This window comes from Scyliorhinus torazame, chromosome 4, assembly GCF_047496885.1.
Source record: "Scyliorhinus torazame isolate Kashiwa2021f chromosome 4, sScyTor2.1, whole genome shotgun sequence".
In the NCBI taxonomy this organism is placed as follows: domain Eukaryota; kingdom Metazoa; phylum Chordata; class Chondrichthyes; order Carcharhiniformes; family Scyliorhinidae; genus Scyliorhinus; species Scyliorhinus torazame.
The window spans coordinates 62063966-62084506 of NC_092710.1; the positions used below are offsets into that span (position 1 = coordinate 62063966).

Genomic DNA, 20541 nt, shown 5'->3' on the forward strand with positions numbered 1-20541 from the left:
TGCAGCAAAGGTTTACCAGGCTGATTCCTGGGATGGTGGGACTATCAAATGAGAGACTAAATCGGTTAGGATTATATTCATTGGAACTTAGAAGAGGGGATCTCAGAGACTTGCAAAATTCTAACAGAATTAGACAGGGTAGATTCAGAAAGAATGTTCCTCATGGTGTGGTAGTCCAGAACTAGGGGTCATGGATTGAGGATAAAGGGTAAACCTTGTAGGACTGAGGTGAGGAGAAATTTAATCGCTCATAGAGTGGTGAATCTGTGGAATTTGAGACTACAGCAAGTAGTTGACGCCAAAGTGTTGTGTGATTTCAAGAAGGAATTTTACATAGCTCTTAGGGCTAAAGGGATCAAGGTATTGAACTTGATGATCAGCCATGATCATAATGAATGGCAGAGCAGGCCGAATGACCTCCTCCTGCTTCTATTTCCTATGTTTGAAAGAATATCATAAACGTCATAACATGCCCATTCTCGTTACAGTTGCTGATCATCCCACATGTCACCAGCATTTACATTTTAACCTCTCACTTTCTCTCAATGTTCTGGAATATGCATAGACAAACACCCAGTAATATATATTAGCCAACAAAACACAAGCTTCACTGTATTGTTTATTATAATTACAAGCAGGGGCATCACGGTGGCACAGTGGTTAGCACTGCTGCCTAACAGTGCTGAGGACCCGGGTTCGATCCCGGCCCCCGGTCACTGTCCGTGTGGAGTTTGCACATTCTCCCAGTGTCTGCGTGGGTTTCACCCCCACAACCCAAAGATGTGCGGGGTAGGTGGATTGGCCATGCTAAATTGCTCCTTTACTAAAAGAAACAAGATAGTTTTTTTTAATACAAGCAGTATTAACAGAGTTTTGCTCCTTAATTCCCCCTAGTATTATCCTTATAAAACACATCAATCTTAAAAGTTATTTACTCAAATACAACACCTGCAACCCTCTGGTATCTTGTCCAACTTATAATTCTGCGATCTGGGAGTGAAGACTGTAAATGCTAACTATTGACAGGTTCTCGAATACAAACCCTCTCCAGTTGTCACCTGACACGAGCTCCTGTTTCAGACGGGCTCAAGGGGCAAGTTTCTAACCAATTGATTTTTCCATTCTTAGCACTGGGACACAAATTGTGATCACACCTGACACCAGCTCACAGTCAGATAATACAACTTCAAAACAGTTTAGTAGTCGTGACTGATGCTTCTATACTTTGAACCATCAGATTTGGCACATTTAAATTAATTTTGTAAAATTATTTTACTGATTACATACATATCTCTGAATAAATAAAGAATTACTCTGACCCTCATGGGGGGCAATAGACAAATTCCCCAAACTCCCCCAACAAACTGAGGGAGTGGACTTCACTTAAACCATTTACTGCAACGTTCAAATCGAAATTGAAAAATGAATTTAACCGACAAATGATATTTCAATAAAACAATAAATTTCAATGGAAATGGCTGAAAGAAAGATAGGTCTAAAGGAACTGTGTCTTCAGTATTTAGAATTCTCAACTACCGAGATCCACAGCTCTCTTTTTATCCCAAGTAAAGATTTAGTTCCTTCATTCATACAGGAGATATGACCAAAATCCCTTCAGGCAGCAGTCTCATCATACCCAATTTCCACAGGTACCCCTGAAGGCTTTCAAGATCCATCACTGCTTGGTTCCCCGAAGTAGCCTTTTTGGTTTTGTGTCCCAGCTGCCTGTGACTTCATCCTTCGCCGTCTCCCATTCATAGTTTCACAATTTTATTGCTGAATGCTCACTTCCCTGAACAGAAACCAACACGCTGAGAACTCTGCCTGATTTCAACACCAGGACTTCTGACTCTTTCTTCGGAACACAACAGAGTCGTGTTCTGTATGACAAGCAGTAACTCCAAACCCAGTTATCTCCAATTTACCTTTTGTGGTCAGCTAGCTCTCATCTCCATCGCAACCCAAGTACTGATTCCTTTCTAAAAGTGAGCTCAGAGAAATCCAATTCCCCACACCCACCCTACACCCAACTTCTCAGTTTCACTTAGCACATTCCAAAAAGTTACAAAATGTGAAGTTCACTACAAAATGCTGATCGGTTTCAGGCCGTGATATTATTTATCAGTATGACAAATGTCACTTCACATGCAATTTTTATCACATAATCTCTGGTCCAGTGATATTATTAGGCCTCCCTGGCACCATTCACACTAGTCCTTCGCCTCCGGGAAGAACCCGCTCATGCATGTTCTGGTCAAATGCGCCCTGTGCACCTCCTTTAGCTGCGTTACGCTCAGCCCTGCGCATGAGGTGAAGTTCCTAAAACATTAATTCAGTCAAGAGATCCATGACTGCGGTTTAGTTATGGATATTGAATAACAAAACTAACAGTCCACAGGGGTGGCACGGTTAGCACAGTGGTTAGCACTGTTGCTTCACAGAATCAGGGAGCCGGGTTTGATTCCCGGCTTGGATCACTGTCTGTGCGGAATCTGCACGTTTCTCCCCATGTCTGCGTGGGTTTCCTCTGGGTGCTCCGGTTTCCTCCCACAAGTCCCAAAAAACGTGCTCATGAGGTGAATTGGATATTCTGAATTCTCCGTGCACCCAAATAGCCGCCGGAGTGTGGTGACTAGGGGATTTTCACAGTAACCTCATTACAGTGAAAATGTAAGTCTACTTGCTACACTAAAAGATTATGCATTTTCTATGCAAAAGGAATAAATGTTTCATTCCCCATGACTATTACATGTTAATAAATATTCCAACACGGACAATAAAAACACAACTTCACACTTTCAAGGAATCCTGCAGGTAACGTACCACTTTGTCTGCTTCTCATGGCCAGTTGTCTCTTCTCTTCCTGATGCAGTTTCTGAAGATCAACCCCAATCGTCGTGTCTGCCTGAATTTTCAGATCAAGAAAAATTGATTTTAAAAAGTGAAAAATGTAACGGAAACAAAAGGAATCCCAGTGATGCAAGATTTTTAAAAATATATTTTTATTGATTTTGGATTTATTTATAACATTGCAGGGAGCGTCACACAAACATCAAGAGCAATTTACAAAATGGGAATATGGAAGAAAAATAAACAGGCATGCATACAAAAGTGACATACATACAGATATGGAGCCCCTAACTTTGGGCCCCCAGTGATGGGCTACCACAACTGTACTGTATTTATTATGTACATCTTGCCTCCTTGTATTAAAGCATACCAGGGTATGTTTGATGCCAACCAGGCGTGCCTTGGTACTTTTGCTGTGGTCCCCTTTGGCTCCTCTGCCCTGCTTACCCTGTATTTTGGTTGGTGTCTCACATTGGTTGCTGATCACAAACAGGTCTTTGAACAAGCTGAATTGCTTGCTTGTGTTACGAAAGCCTTCCTCTGATTCTCGAATGGTGAATTCTTTTTTTTTTGCAATTTAAGGAATTCTGCTAAGTCGGACAGCCAGTCGGCGGCCTTGGGTGGTGATCAACTTCAGCCGAACAGGAGTCTCCAGCGGGCGATCAAGGAGGCAAAGGCGAGGGAGTCTGCCCCTCTCTCCATAAAGAGTTCTGGCTGTTCCGATACTCTGAAGAATGCCACTAGTGGGCATGGCTCCACCACACCCCCACAATCTTGAACATGGTCTCAAAAAAGGCACTCCAGTACCTGACAAGTCAGACAGGGCCAGAACATGTGGGTGTGGTTTGCCAGGCCTCCCTGGCACCATTCACACTAGTCCTTCGCCTCCGGGAAGAACCCGCTCATGCATGTTCTGATCAAATACGCCCTGTGCACCACTTTTAGCTGCGTTACGCTCAGCCCTGCGCATGAGGTGAAGTTCATCATGTGCTGGTCAAAGCTAATATTGTTTCAAAAGACACTTTCATAAGGCCTAAGTAATGAATAGACCATTGTTCCCCAATATATTTAATAATAAAAATGCAAGCACCTTATCTGTGTAGAAATGGTATACATGGCACGTGCACGTAGACATTTAATTAATTTAATGGACATTAGTGAATTTTGTTCTAATTGACAGACAGCTGTTTGAATAAATCAGAAAATGGGCAGCACGGTAGCACAAGTGGACAGCACTGTGGCTTCACAGCACCAAGGTCCCAGATTCGATTCCCCGCTGGGTCACTGTCTGTGCGGAGTCTGCACGTTGTCCCCGTGTCTGCGTGGGTTTCCTCCGGGTGCTCCGGTTTCCTCCCACAGTCCAAAGACATGCACGTTAGGTGGATTGGCCATGCTAAATTGCCCTTGGTGACTAAAACGGTTAGGAGGGGTTATTGGGTTACGGGGATAGGATGGAAGGCTTAAGTGGCTCGGTGCAGACTCGATAGGCCGAATGGCCTCCTTCTGCACTGTATGTTCTATTAAAAAAAAGCCTCAGCTGAGAATTAGAAGTAATAAAAGTAAATAAGGGGCTAAATCATAGATAATGATCCGCATGACTGATTGAGGAATTTTAGCCTTCTGAAATTCTTGAAGCATTCGTGAAAATTACTTTTAAAAAAGCTTTTTGCTGAAATGACTTTTATTTTGTATATCTGGAGTTACTTTAATCTTGAAGCTTTTTGCTTTCATACTTCAGTATCCCAAGGACTTTTCAACGTACCTCTCAAAAGCTTTCTAACTTAATTATGTGCAAATGTACTAAGTGAATTATTGAAAATAAAGAGTGCTTTGGAAACCTCTTCAACCGGACCGAGTACCTTATCCTGAGTAAGAGATAAGAGAATTTTTCATATTGGCAAACCATGCCGAGGAGAAAAAGGAGGAGATACCGAATGCCTTACTGGAGTACCGGACACGGAACAACAGAAGCGAGGCAAGGGACCAGCAAATCTATGACCGTGTGGAAGCAACATTAATAAGTTGCCCACTTAGAAGCATGCTGGGAAATGCTTGACACTGCATATTTAACACTGCTTTTGAATGAAAATAAGGTCAGGTAACGTAAACAAAATACTGCTTAATATTTTGAACTCGGCCTTATTATAAGTTGTTCTTTTGAAGGACAACAAAATGCACACTCAAGTTGTTTTTAAATCAAGGGCAAAACATTCGTATTTCCACTTGCCTATGTTTTCAAGGTTTATCTCTTCAAAGTTGTTTATTTCACACTATAAATATAATGGTTTTCAAGTATATAACTCAGAGTACTGTGGAATGGCTACTTAGCCAGACTATGGGCCTCTCCGCAAATATTTGTGTCAAATAAATTTCCTGAATCGAAACCTCAAAAGAATTTGTCTTTATTATAATTTCCACGACAAATTTGCGCATCAGTCACAGGTACCCTAAGTTAACGGGATATGAACCGAAGGACAGTCTAAATAGGACTCTCTCAGCTGAAAGCTCCTATAGCGCGAGTCCAGTGAAAAGGGGGGGGGGCAGCGCTCGGCAACCTTAATTACTGGCCGGTGACTCATGGTAGGATGAGTTATCTTAATTAATTAATTAATGATAGCTGCATGGGAAGAAAAAAGGTGTCTTAGAGACTAAAATTTTTTTTTTTTTTTTTAAAGACTTTGAGGTTCGAGAAAGGATAAACACCGGTGTGCGTTCCCTGCAGTATTTGTAAATGATTTCCGCGGTCATTGTTATTGTTATATATAGGTTCAAAAGTATTTTACAGAAGGAACGATGAGCAATAAACTCGACACCCCCTCACAGGTCATCCCGAAGCCTCGGTAAAGACATTCGGAGCGAGAAAGAAGGTGAACTCCTTAAAGAAGACAGATAAGGGAGTCAATATGAGGAAGAAAACAAAAAGAAACAATCGTAAAGCAACAGAATGAGGTAGGAAAACTTATATCATCATAGAATTTACAGTGCAGACGGAGGCCATTCGGCCCATCGAGTCTACACCAGCCCCCGGAAAAGTACCCTACCCAAGGTCAACACCTCCACCCTATCCCCATAACCCAGTAACCCCACCCAACACTAAGGCCAATTTTGGACACTAAGGGCAATTTATCATGGCCAATCCACCTAACCTGCACATCTTTGGACTGTGGGAGGAAACCGGAGCACCCGGAGGAAACCCACGTACACACGGGGAGGATGTGCAGACTCCGCACAGACAGTGACCCAAGCCAGAATCGAACCTGGGACCCTGGAGCTGTGAAGCAATTGTGCTATCCACAATGCTACCGTGCTGCCCACTATATATTCCCCCATTGGAATCAAAAGGAGCTGGCGCCCCTCAAAACAAAAAAACAGGGGAGTAAAAGTAAATAGAAGATTAAGATAAAAACTTAAGAGATGGGTTCCTGTCTAAAAGGGAATTCAGATTTGTCTTTAGCCGTGAGATAAGGCTAACGGTTAACGGTGATATTTGTGAGCTGTGAGAATGTGTGTTTTGTTTAACCAATTTATTTTAGTCAAAGCATGAAATGCTAAGTGGGTTGTATTTTTGTCGTCTGGTATTGTGAGTCCGAGATTACAATTTAAGTGATTAATGTTGAGATTTCTCTAAAGCACTGAAACATCGGAAATTAAAATCAGTTTAAAAGAAAAAAAATACCTTTATGAATATAAGTGATTAAAAAAAATAAGATTTTAGACGTGAAGAGAAGCAAATGGCATCATTCCAAGTTCTCCGCCCCCTTAGGTTCTGTAGAAAATGTAACCATTTCAGCAGACAGTTGATCTTTTCTGAATTGACAAAGAAAAATATACATCTCGAAGAATAGCTAATGCCCATAAAATCAATCATTGGAAATTGACTTAAATGTGTGATATTTATAGCCCCCTCCCAGGGGATATGTTGCTGCTTCTAAAATACTCTTATGGTGCATCTTGGCCAGCTTTGAAGGATGGGATTGCAGTTCCACCCATCATTTACTCCCTTCAATCCTGGCCCAGGTACTGGCACATCTTTGGGCCCAACATAAAAATCATGTTGGAAAAGTACATTCTGCCCCAGCGCATAGGGTGCAGTTGCAGAACGTTGCCCTGCTTAAAACTATACTGGTTGGTGCCGGAAGCAGAAAAAGGGATAGAGGGCATGATCAATGAACTATTACAACAAGGGGTGAAGAGAACACAAAGCCCCTGTAACACCCCTATACTCCCCATTCCAAAAGTAGGAAGACCCAACGAGTCGTGGTTTGTGCAAGATCTCAGAGTCATCAATAAAATTGTTATCACTATTGCTCAATTGGTGTCGGACACAAATGTCATTTTGTCTTCTCTACCACCAACAGCGGATACTTTCTCAGCCTTTTTCTCCATCCCATTGCACCCGCAAAGTCAATATCTATTTGCCTTTACATATCGGAATCAACAGTATTAAAAGAGACTTGACAAGTGCCAGTTGTCTGTAGGCTCAAATTCCCTCAATATGCTGAGGATTTATTGATAGCCTCAGAGGGAGGGCTAGTTTGTCAACAGAATACTCTTTTTATCACATCTGGCAGAAAGAGGGCATAGAGTCTCAATGGACAAACTTAAACCAACTTTACATACATGCGAGCACCAGCTGTCAACCCTGCTACACTCTTGACCGCGCCCTTGGAAGAAGAACATCAGTATGATCATGACTGTTTACAATTGGTTGAAGACACCACAACCCCTCGACCCGATTTATTGAGTCACCCACTAGAAAATCCAGACATCATCTTTTTCACCAATGGGTCAGCAAACCGACAAAATGATATGACCATCCTGGCCGGCTATGCAATAGTAACTCTATTTGAGATAGTGGAAGCTTCTGCTCTGCCTTCGGGAACGTCTGCATAAGTGGCCGAATAGTTTGCCCTCACTAAAGCATGTATTCTAGCTAAAAATAAAACAGTCAATATTGATACTGGTTCCCAATACGCTTTTGGGGTAGTACATGATTTTGGCCAATTATGGAAAAACAGGGGATTAAATTGGTTTTAAATTTACTAGCTGCTGTTCAGCTGCCCAGCAAGATAGCCGTTATAAAGTGTGAAGCGCATACTACTGCAGATGATGAAATCTCATGCGGCAATAGATTTGCTGATAAAATAGCAAAAGAAGTGGCTCTCAAACAGCAGCCACAACTGCAAGCGGCTGCAGTTGAACTTCCATCCACCATAACAGAACCAAAGTTAAAACAGGCACAGGAGCAAGCCTCCCGACAGGAGCATCGCTCTTGGCTAAAAGCGGGTCGCTATCAAGATAATCATCAAATCTGGATCCACCTAGATACCCGAGCAGCATGTCCCAGAAGTCTGTTCTTGCCACTATGTTGCCTTGCCCATGGGCAGGCTCATGTGGGCAAAGGAGGGATGTCACATGCCATATGTCAACAATGGCTCCAGGTGTTACGCTAACAATTGGCAAAGTAGCCCGCACATGTATGATTTGTCAGAGGAATAATTGGGGCAAAACACCCACTGTCTTTGATCATCTACCACAGCCCAAAATGCCTTCGGAAAATTTGCAGATGGATTTTGCATACATGCCGATGGCTAAAGGATTCAAATACATGCTGGTGATAATGGACATGTTTTCACGGTGGGTAGAGGCTTTTCCAACCAAAAGAGATGATGCTAGAACAGTGGAAAATATTCTGTTAAAGGAAACAATACCGAGGTTTGGGATACCAATGGGTATCAAATGTGACAGGGGAACTCATTTCACTAACAAATTGACCAAAGCCCTAACCAGAAGCCATGGGATTTGATTGGAAATTGCATATACCATATCAGCCGCAATCCTCAGGAATGGTAGAAAGGGCGAATGGAATAATTAAAACTGCAGTAACAAAAGTGTGTCAACACAATGGGCTGCTATGGCCAGATGCCTTACCCATAGTAATGTATGCCCTGAGAAATCGGAAAAATTACAACACGGGCTTAACCCCGTATGAGATATTAATGGGACGCCCCATTAAACTGGAACTAAACCCCCAATGACTTCAGCGGCAGTAGCCTTAATATGGGCAGATGAGGCATTACTAAAACATGCCCAGGCCATGTGTGAAACCGCTGAAAAAAATACATGAAAAGGTGCGACAGGCTCGGATGCATCCAAAAGTTGGAAATACACACCCTTTTAAACCTGGAGATCAAGTATATGTAAAAGCACAAAACAAAGATTCTTTTTCTCCTAGGTGGAAAAGGACCCTATCAAGTGCTGCTAACAACTCGAACAGCCATTAAAGTAAAGGAAAAGCCAGATTGGATCTACGCAACTCGGTGTAAACTACATCATACGGAACTTTAAGAGTACTAGCGAAATGCTAACCTGAAGAGAATGACGGCGCTACTGTTTTTATGTATTATCATATTAATCCAACATCGTGTAGAGGGTAAACTGCATACTAACACCTTAATATACATGTCTCACTCATACGCAGAGAGGGTTAATAAATCCAGTTGTTGGGTTTGTACACAAATTCGCAGATGCTCGGGGGAGGACATTCCTGTGCGACCTATCCCATTCACCAGTAACAAAATAGCAGAATGGGCTTTAAGACAAAATAGTACAAGGCGTGGTACAGAATATGTTCGATTGGAGATCAACTTGATACAAAATGAATAGGTTTAAAGGAAGGTGGTGGCCATGGTTTAATGTAACACGTGAACCGCCCTGGTTGATCCTTCCCAATTATACTGGAGTCCCAAAAGGAAGTATATGCTTTAAGAAACATAAAACATATGGGACCCACTCAGTAGGCACGAGTCAGTGTGATCAGACCTTGAATTGGCAACTCCCGATGTTCCATCTTACAGCTAAAGGTTATTCATCTCTGATTGGTCAGGAATTGAAAATCGAACTAGTGGAGGCTCCTGGGAAGGGGATCCAATGAGAATAATGATGACTGATAGTAAAGGAAACCTGACCGCATATAACATCACTTATTTTATCTGTGGCCAGAAGGCGTACCCTTGGTTACCAGAAAATTGGGAAGGCTCCTGCAGTAAGGGCGGTGGTGTAGCTTTGTTGTTTAAGGATGGCATCCGGGCAATAGTAAGGGATGATATTGGTGCTATGGAGGACAAGGTTGAATCAATTTGGGTGGAAATCAGGAATAGTAAGGCGAAAAGGTCACTGATAGGAGTAGTCTATAGGCCACCAAATAGCAACAGGATGGTAGGGCAGGCAACAAGCAAAGAAATAACGGATGCATGTAGAAATGGTACAGCGGTTATCATGGGAGATTTTAATCTGCATATCGATTGGTTTAACCAGGTTGGTAAAGGCAGCCTTGAGGAGGAGTTTATAGAATGTGCCCGGGATAATTTCCTGGAACAGTATGTAATGGAACCTACGAGGGAACAAGCGGTCCTAGATCTGGTCCTGTGTAATGAGGCAGGATTGATTAATGATCTCATAGTTCGGGAGCCTCTTGGAAGGAGCGACTACAATATGGTGGAATTTAAAATACAGTTGGAGGATGACAAGGTAAAATCAAACACTGGTGTTTTGTGCTTAAACAAAGGTGATTACAATGGGATGAAAGAAGAACTAGCTAAGGTAGACTGGGAGCAAAGACTTCACGGTGAAGCAGTTGAGGAACAGTGGAGAACCTTCCGAGCGATCTTTCACAGTGTTCAGAAAAGGTTCATACCGACAAAAAAGACGGTAGAAAGGGGAAAAATCAACCGTGGATATCTAAGGAGGTGAGGGAGAGTATCAAATTGAAGGAAAAAACATACAAAGTGGCAAAAATTAGTGGGAGACTAGAGGACTGAGAAGTCTTTAGGGGACAACAGAAAGCTACTAAAAAAGCTATAAAGAAGAGTAAGGTAGACTATGAAAGTAAACTGGCTCAGATCATAAAAGCAGATAGTAAAAGCTTCTACAAATATATAAGACAAAAAAGAGTGGCTAAGGTAAATATTGGTCCTTTGGAAGATGAGAAGGGAGATTCAATAATAGGAGACGGGGAAATGGCTGAGGAGCTGAACAGGTTTTTTGGGTCAGTCTTCACAGTGGAGGACACAAATAACATGCCAGTGACTGATGGAAATAAAGATATGATAGGTGAGGACCTTGAGATGATTGTAATCACTAAGGAGGCAGTATTGGGCAAGCTAATGGGGCTAAAGGTAGACAAGTCTCCTGGCCCTGATGGGATGCATCCTGGAGTGTTAAAAGAGATGGCTAGGGAAATTGTAAACGCACTAGTGATAATTTTTCAAAATTCACTAGACTCTGGGGTGGTCCCAGAGGATTGGAAAGTAGCAAACGTGACACCACTGTTTAAAAAAGGAGGTCGGCAGAAAGCGGGTAATTATAGGCCGGTAAGCTTAACTTCGGTTGTAGGGGAAATGCTGGAATCTATCATTGAGGAAATAGCGGGGCACCTGGAGGGAAATTGTCCCATTGGGCAGACGCAGCATGGGTTCACAAAGAGTAGGTCGTGTCTGACTAATCTGGTACAATTTTGAGGACGTTACCAGTGCAGTAGATAACGGGGATCCAATGGATGTGGTATACCTGGATTTCCAGAAAGCTTTTGACAAGGTGCCACACAAAAGGTTGCTGCATAAACGAAAGATGCATGGCATTGAGGGTAAAGTGGTAGCATGGGTGGAGGATTGGTTAACTAACAGAAAGCAGAGAGTGGGGATAAATGGGTGTTTCTTTGGTTGGCAACCTGTAACCAGTGGGGTCTCTCAAGGATCAGTGTTGGGCCCGCAGTTGTTCACAATTTACATAGGTGATTTGGAGTTGGGGATCAAGTGCAATGTGTCAAAGTTTGCAGACGACACTAAGATGAGTGGTAAAGCAAAAAGTGCAGAGGATACCGGAAGTCTGCAGAAGGATTTGGATAGGTTAGGTGAATGGGCTAGGATCTGGCAGATGGAATTCAATGTTGCCAAGTGTGAGACTATCCATTTTGGGAGGAATTACAGCAGAATGGATTATTATTTAAACGGTAAGATGTTAAAACATGCTGCTGTGCAGAGGGACCTGGGTGTGCTGGTGCACGAGTCGCAAAAAGTTGGTGTGCAGGTGCAACAGGTGATTAAGAAGGCTAATCGAGTTTTGTCTTTCATTGCTAGAGGGATGGAGTTTAAGACTAGGGAGGTTACGCTGCAATTGTATAGGGTGTTGGTGAGGCCGCATCTGGAGTATTGTGTTCAGTTTTGGTCTCCTTACCTGAGAAAGGACATATTGGCACTGGAGGGAGTGCAGAGGAGATTCACTAGGTTGATCCCAGAGTTGAGGGGATTAGATTATGATGAGAGGTTGAGTAGACTGGGACTGTACTCATTGGAGTTTAGGAGGATGCAGGGGGATCTTATTGAAACATATAAAATTATGAAGAGAATAGATAGGATAGATGTGGGCAGGTTGTTTCCACTGGTCGGGGAAAGCAGAACTAGGGGGCATAGCCTCAAAATAAGGGGAAGTAGATTTAGGACAGAGTGTAGGAGGAACTTCTTCACCCAAAGGGTTGTGAGTCTCTGGAATTCCTTGCCCAGTGAAGCAGTTGAGACTCCTTCTTTAAACGTTTTTAAGAAAAAGATAGATACCTTTCTAAAGAATAAAGGGATTTGGGGATATGGTGTACGGGCCAGAGAGTGGAGCTGAGTCCACAAAGATCAGCCATGATCTCATTAAATGGTGGAGCAGGCTCGAGGGGCCAGATGGCCTACTCCTGTTCCTAGTTCTTATGTAGAGAGTCAACAAGATTATATGAAAATGAGGGATGGGGCTTTGGCTTTGCATGGTTAGGATCGTTAGGACAGAAGATTGTGTTCTGTATTTTAATTGCCATTATAATCTTAATTGTCGTATGGTTGCTATTTGCACTTTATTATAAATTGCAACTGTCACTGGAGCCGGAGATGACATTACTTTATCACTCTTCACAGCCACCACTCTGAACTCAGTATCGATCATGGAGCATGGCCTTATTCCTGTGCTAGCTCCAGTTCAGCCTCTCAGGGATTACATATGTCTGTTCCCTATCTTGGTCACCTCCATGTTATTGTGGGCCCTCTTGCTCTCAGTGTAGAAGAGGAACACAACCGAGATGCTCTTCAGTCCCCATCCACCTTTAGTCCAGTCTATTTCTCAAACTCACCCCGAACGGCACTGCAGGAGAGGCCATTCCCCCATCCCCTTGGTTACAGCGCACTGTCACTCACCTCTTTTTCCGACGTGTGGGGGAAGGGAGACTCAGGGGAAACACTGACGCTAAGGATAGAGGGGGAAATAGATGGAGAAATTGGGTTCGAGGACGATGGAGGAAAAGATGGGGGAAGGCTGGGAGAAGGCGAGGTTAAAGGGACTGAGCGAGAACGCCTCGAAGCCATCGTCTCCAAAGTGGGGGAATCACCAACCGGCAAACCAGGAGGGGCACGGCTCTGCGGACACAGTAAGCATGCGCAACTGATTTCTTCCGGTTGCGATGCATTGCGCGTGCGTGATGGCGTAGAAGCGCAATTGCGTACAAGGAACAACGCGGTGTTCTGATGAGGTCTGCGCATGTGCGGAACGCAGGGTGGTTCGTGTTGAGAAAGCTTACTTCTGTTTCGGTTGCAATGTGGGGAAACCGTAAATCATGGTGTGATGTAAAAATAATCGAGCCAAAATAAACTTTCTCATTGGGCTTTGTAAAGTCCAAGAACATCAACAGTCAATATATTCAATATGCTTCATTGATTTTGATAAATAGAATCCTAGAATCCCGACAGTGCAGGAGTGCATTCGGCTCATTGAGTCTGCACCGACCCTCTGAACGAGCACCCTACCTAGGCCCACTCCCTTGACCTAGCCCCGTAACCACACCTAACACTAAAGGGCATGGTCAACCCACTTAACCTGCACATAGATAGACATAGAACCTTTTACATAGAATTTACAGTGCAGAAGGAGGCCATTCGGCCCATCGAGTCTGCACCGGCTCTTGGAAAGAGCACCCTACCCAAGGTCAACACCTCCACCCTATCCCCATAACCCAGTAACCCCACCCAACACTAAGGGCAATTTTGGACACTAAGGGCAATTTATCATGGCCAATCCACCTAACCATGTTTGTGATTGGGAGGAAAATGGAGCACCCGGAGTGTGAGAAATGAACATTCTGTGTTTTTGTGTTGTTTTTACATGTATATACTCTGGTTCACAATTACGATGTCAACAATGAAGCATGGTGGGAAAATTAACATGTCAAGTTCTGAGTAAGCTATAGTGAGCAAATTATTATAACGATGTACCAGAATGACTTTCGGGGAAGAACGGAATGAACAATAACAGAACTTGCTAAGCAAGGGGGAGATAGGCGCAAGCAAAGGGCCTCATTCTTATCTTTAACTGCCGGTCCAAGGATGTACCAGGAGCGGATAGAACTCAATATGCAAGGGAGAGACCAAATAAGGGATCACTGATAAGGGAACTGCCCTTTCTATAGTTTGTGGGATGTGTTTCTCAGGGATGGTTTCCCATGGATTGTATTTTCATGGATTGTATATAACAAAGTGATGCTGTGTGAATTCTGTGTGTCTGCTGTTGCTTACTGGAGGCACCCGCTCTTGCAAGATCGATAATAAATACTTCTTCAGAATTTGACTAAGTGTAAATCTTTTATTAAGTGAGCGGTGTTTCTCACAATTGGGGGCTCGTGGCCGGGATAGTTTTTCATTGATCGGGGGGGCGGCTCAAGAGGAACCGAGAAGACGCGTCCCGTTATTTAAACGGTCTCGTACTTCATCTTGAGTGGTTACCCACGGTCAACTGAACACATTCCTAGGGTAGTCATTCTGAAGAAGCAAGTAACTGATTATAGTGGCAGGCACGCCGTGAGGGAAGTCAGGCAACTCTGTGCACAGAGCAAGGTAAGAAAAACGGCTTTTAAGTACTACCTTGTTGACTTGGGTTCGTATCTAAACATCCACAGGGGCGGGTTGATGATATAAGGACTCTGGAGTTTATATCTAGACATCCGTATAAGTGTATGGGCGGATTGATGATATAAGTGCTTTCAGGATTGTGATTGTTGTGACAGGGTCATAACTAGACACTTTACTTAGAAATAAGTGAAAGTTGAGTACATTACAATGGGAAGTAAAAACTCGAAACAAGGTTGTGAGAAACAAGGAGACGGAGTTGATAAGAGAATCCCTAAGAATATCCCACCAGAAAGCCCAGTGGGTCGGATGTTAGTGAATTGGGATTTTGAGAGCCACGTACAAGAAATAAGGACAGGAAAACAATGATAAAATGTTGTTGCTTCATATGGGTCAAAGAAGCAATCCGTAAACCCTCAGTCTTTTGGCCGAAATACAGTTCGGACGAAGACTGGGTGTGCCAAATTTTGAATATATATGTCAATGATAAAAGACCCTGTTCCGATAAAGAAGTAAGGTACGCGAGTTGTTGGCTTCCCAGCAGGAACGCCACCCGAATATATCCATTAATCCCACAGGGTGAAGACGTTCGCACAGCCCCTCTTAAATGGGACATCCTAGATAATTTGCCACCCCCTTATAAGAATAAGTCAAACGACAAGGACTCGCCAAATGACCAACAAATGAATAAAGGCAAATTAGAGAAAGTCCCTGAAGAAGAAGGAGAGAGTAAAATGATATTAAGATCCACAAAAGGACAGATAAAGGAACCAGAAATAACGAAACCGAACCCCCTTCGGGAAGTCCCGATTGGAGATGGAGACATAGGATTTGTAAATTCTCCTTTAAATTCAGGAGAAGTCAGAGCATTCAAAAAAAAGAACAGAAAATGAAAATGATGGTTGCAACTGTAAATGAGGTAGTGAGCAAACACAGACAGAGACAGAAAGAGACAGAGAGAGAGAGAGAGATACAGAGAGAGAGACAGACAGAGACAGAGAGAGAGAAAAGAGAGATACAGAGAGATACAGAAAGAGAGACAGAGAGTGAGAGAGATACAAAGACAGAGAGAGAGATACAGAGAGAGAGAGACAGGCAGAGAGAGAGACAGAGCGATACAGAGAACAGAGAGAGAGAGAGAAATACAGAGAGACAGAGAGAGATACAGACAGAGACAGAGATACAGAAAGAGAGAGCGAGACAGAGACAGAGAGAGATACAGACAGAGAGAGACAGAGAGAGAGAGAGAGAGACAGAAAGAGAGAGACAGAGAGAGAGATAGAGAGATACAGGGAGAGAGATACAGACAGAGAGAGACAGAGACAGAGAGCGATACAGAGACAGAGAGATACAGAAAGAGAGAGAGAGACAGAGAGAGAGATACAGACAGAGAGAGACAGAGACAGAGCGAGACAGAGACAGAAAGAGAGAGAGAGACAGAGACAGAGGGAGAGAGAGAGAGATACAGGGAGAGAGATACAGACAGAGAGAGAAAGAGACGGAGACAGAAAGAGAGAGAGAGAGAGAGATAGAGAGAGATACAGAGACAAAGAGAGAGAACAGAGAGATACAGAGACAGAGAGATACAGAAAGAGAGAGAGAGACAGAGACAGAGAGAGAGATACAGACAGAGAAAGACAGAGAGAGAGAGAGAGAGACAGAAAGAGAGAGAGTGACAGAAAGAGAGAGAGAGACAGAGACACAGAGAGAGAGAGAGATACAGGGAGAGAGATACAGACAGAGACAGAGAGATACAGAGAGACAGAGAGAGAAAGAGACAGAGAGAGAGAGATACAGAGAACAGAGAGTGAGAGAGAGTCAGAGAAGGCTGCAACATGCCTGGAGTCACTGTTTCAATACAGAGAGACAGAGAGAGACCGAGAAGGCTGCAACATGCCTGGAGTCACTGTTTCAATACAGAGAGAGAGAGAGACAGAGAAGGCTGCAACATGCCTGGAGTCACTGTTTCAATACAGAGAGAAAGAGACAGTTTGTTACAGAGAAGGCTGCAAATACTGAACTATCACCCGTGAATAGGCTGAAATAATAATTCGGGAGCAAATAGTTCCCCGATACGGGTTCATAGAAAATATAGACTCGGACAGGGGAAGTCACTTTACCTCTAAGGTCTTATCAACCGCAGTGTCAGTTCCCTGTCCGGCAAGTTCCCAATATAGCATACAACCCTGCCAACTGCAGGGGCCCAACAGCCAGGCATTTCAAAATAATTATTATAATTAATAAATTAATCAAATTTGATACTACTGATTCAGTATTAATAGATTATACAATATAATACAGTCAAACAGTTGATTGATCAGTAACATTTCAATAATAGTATTTCAGCTCAAATTCATCGATTGTAAGGGTTGGATTGCTGCCAAATTCCCGTTATCAGATGTCCTTGAACGATCTGTTTTTTTAATCAAAGTTGTTTTGGTTTTTTTTTTAAGACCAGCTTCCACATGGTTTGAAGTTTTGATTTCCAGGCTAATTCTAAACATTTATTTTAAAATATCAAACACAATAACTTATTAAACATAAAGGTTTTCTGTAGATGAATTCGTCGATTCTATTAAAGAAGTCACTACTAAAAGTTTGGAGATAAATTGGGACTTCCACACTCCTTGGTACCCCCCCCCCCCCCCCCCCCCCGCCACCCCCACCCCCCACCCCCTCCCTCATCGGGACGGGTGGAAAGGATGAATCAAACTCTTAAAAATCATTTGTCAAAAATAATACTAGAAACTAGGCTCCCCTGGACAAAATGCTTACCGATAGCCCTTCTAAGAAAAGATTTGGGGTTGTCCCCATACGAAAATGTTGTTCGGATTGCCATACCTTGGAACAATGGGGGAAATACCCATTGCAGAATGTAAAGATATCTATGTAAAGAAATATATACTGGCACTGTCTTCCTCATTATCATTCCTCAGGAGACAAGGACTGCTAGCGCAGACACCTCCCCTTGAATTCGCAGTCCACAAATTTAAACCAGGAGATTGGGTACTGGTGAAATCGTGGAAAGAAAACAAGCTTCAACCCACTTGGGACGGGCCGTTCCTGGTTTTGTTCACCACAGAGACTGCCAGACGAACTGCTGAAAAAGGCTGGACTCATTACAGCAGAACGAAGGGTCCCATTAAATCACCACCTGAACAGAAACAATGGCATGTGGAGGCCACTGAGGAACCATTTAAGATAAGATTGAAAAGACACTAAATCCTGAACTGTTCAATAATATGACAAAACTACAGCTAAAATGGACTATGCAATGTATAATAATATTAACGATGTGGGAGTTTGGAATCGGTCGTATGATTACATTGACAATCCCAGAAAGTCGCTACCCTCAGGTAATACAAACTGATCTGTGCACCCTCATAGACTGCGTGTCAGCGGGGCAGGGAAAGGAGTTTAGGGTAGACTCTCTTCATTATTACCGAGGGGGGATGATTACGGAGAGGGAGGGTTGGCTGAAACGGTTCTGCCAATTGCCCAGAGGGGCACCACCGGCCGTCTCCATTCACCAGAATAATGGTTATTTCCCCTCAACGTGCAATGCTGGTACTTGTCACCACGTATACATCACCGTAAAACACACGGCCTGGATGGAGTCAGGCAATAGGGTTTGTTCACTTAGAAATGAGATATTCGGGGTGATCATGAGAAATGGCAGGACTGAATGCTGCTTCCGTATTTTATTAGACCAGGGAGCAACTCCCACTAATGACACTAGGGGCGACACGGCGGAGAAAGAACAGGGAGTCAAAATAATTGAAGTAAAAGATTTAGAGCAAGCCTTTGAGATAGAGACCGGCTATGAGGAACAGAATGCCTGGATTGAGTGGGTGAGGTATTCGGCCCAGACGCTGAAGAAAGACAATTGTTATGTTTGCACATCAGGTAGACCACAGGCCCATATGGAGCCCTTTCCACTGGGGTGGACAGAAAATAGAGGGAGCATGGAATGCATGATGGCCTTGTACCAAGATGCGACAGCCTGGGGCAACAAGACCTGCACTGCCCTATCTCTGATGTTTCCTCCTGTTAATAAAAAACTATCAGCAAACCCTCCCTCCTTCTTGGTTACCGTGACGCATCACAAATCGTGTATAAGTCGTTCTGATACGGGGCTAAGTAAAGATATGGGAGACCTCAAGACTTGTATTGAGACTAAGAACGTGACCACCCAGGGCAATTACTCATCACTAAAAATACCACGTGCAGATATATGGTGGTATTGCGGAGGAAAGATTCTAAGACCCACTCTTACCCCCCCAATGGAAAGGGACATGCGCATTAGTTCAGCTCGCCATTCCGTTCAGTATAGCCTATGAAAGACAAGAGGAGAGGGGGAGTATAAAAGGGGGATGATCTAAATGGGGCATACCTACCGCATTTGCTGACAGGATTTACCTGGACTCGGTTGGCATTCCCAGAGGAGTACCAGATGAATTCGAAGCCCAAAATCAGATTGCAGCTGGGTTCGAGTCCCTCTTCTGGTGGGTTACGATCAATAAGAATGTGGATTCGATAAACTATATATACTATAACCAACAGAGGTTCATCAATTATACCAGGGACGCCGTGAAGGGCATAGCAGAACAACTGGACGCAACCAGTAGAATGGCCTGGGAGAATAGATTGGCTCTGGATATGATTTTGGCAGAGAAAGGTGGTGTATGCGTTATGCTCAAAGGACAGTGTTGCACGTTTATCCCCAACAACACGGCACCTGACGGATCGATTACCCGTGCGCTACAAGGGTTAACCACTCTGGCTGTGGAAACGGCACACAATTCAGGGGCAGATACATCCATGACTGGGTGGCTTGAATCATTGTTGACACGGGGAGAAAGTGCAAACTCCGCACAGTCAGTGACCCGAGGCCGGAATTGAACCCGAGTCCCTGGCTCTGTGAGGCAGCAATACCAACCAGTGCCACCATGCCACCCATAAAGCATTTCATTTTTCTCAAACTTGAAACTTGTTCACAAGGTTAGGCATACCCACCACTTTATATCAACTTTTTTTTTAGAAAGTATTTTTATTCTAAATTTTCAACATTTTTACAATTTAAACGGTAACAAAACCCAGCCAACACATAGGGAGAAGGCAGGAGAATGGGGATGAGAAAAATATCAGCCATGATTGAATGGCAGAGCAGACTCGATGGGCCAAGTGGCCGAATTCTGATCCTATTTCTTATGGTCTTATGGACCTTCCTTGCAAAGTCCTGCACCTGCATGTACCGGAAACTCTCCCCCCACACCAACCCAAGCTTCTCATCCAGCTCCTCTAAGCTCTCAAACTGCCTCCCAGATCCCTCATCTCCCTAATCCCCTTCTCTTCCCCTTCCCGGAACCTCGTATCCATCCTCCCTGGCTCAAACAGGTGATTCTCCCTGATCGGCATCCACCCGACCTCGCTCCCAATCCCCAGCACCCGCACCTGACCACCACTGGACTCACCGAATACTTCCCTGGGGCCATAAAAGCGATGCCATTGCCAGCACCCGCACCTGACCCCTACATGAGCCCACCTCCAACCTCACCCACAAAGCCTCCACCTCCTGAAACCATCCCTGAACCTTCTCTGCATGCAGTAATAATACATCTAATGCCCCAAACGTTAAGCTTCGTGGGTTACTGTAGAGTAAAGGAGACAAGAGTTCTGCTTCTCCACAAAATATGTTTATTTCTTTGATCCAACTTCACACACAAATCTCCACCAACAGACAGTGCCACCAGTAACCCCT

The 20541-nt window shown here is 43.7% G+C and overlaps 1 pseudogene; it reads right to left on the reverse strand.

The window, feature by feature from the left end:
- The window catches only part of LOC140410256 (NACHT, LRR and PYD domains-containing protein 3-like), a 143132-nt pseudogene extending 129824 nt beyond the window's left edge, over positions 1-13308 (reverse strand).
- Positions 13309-20541: the final 7233 nt, after the last annotated feature.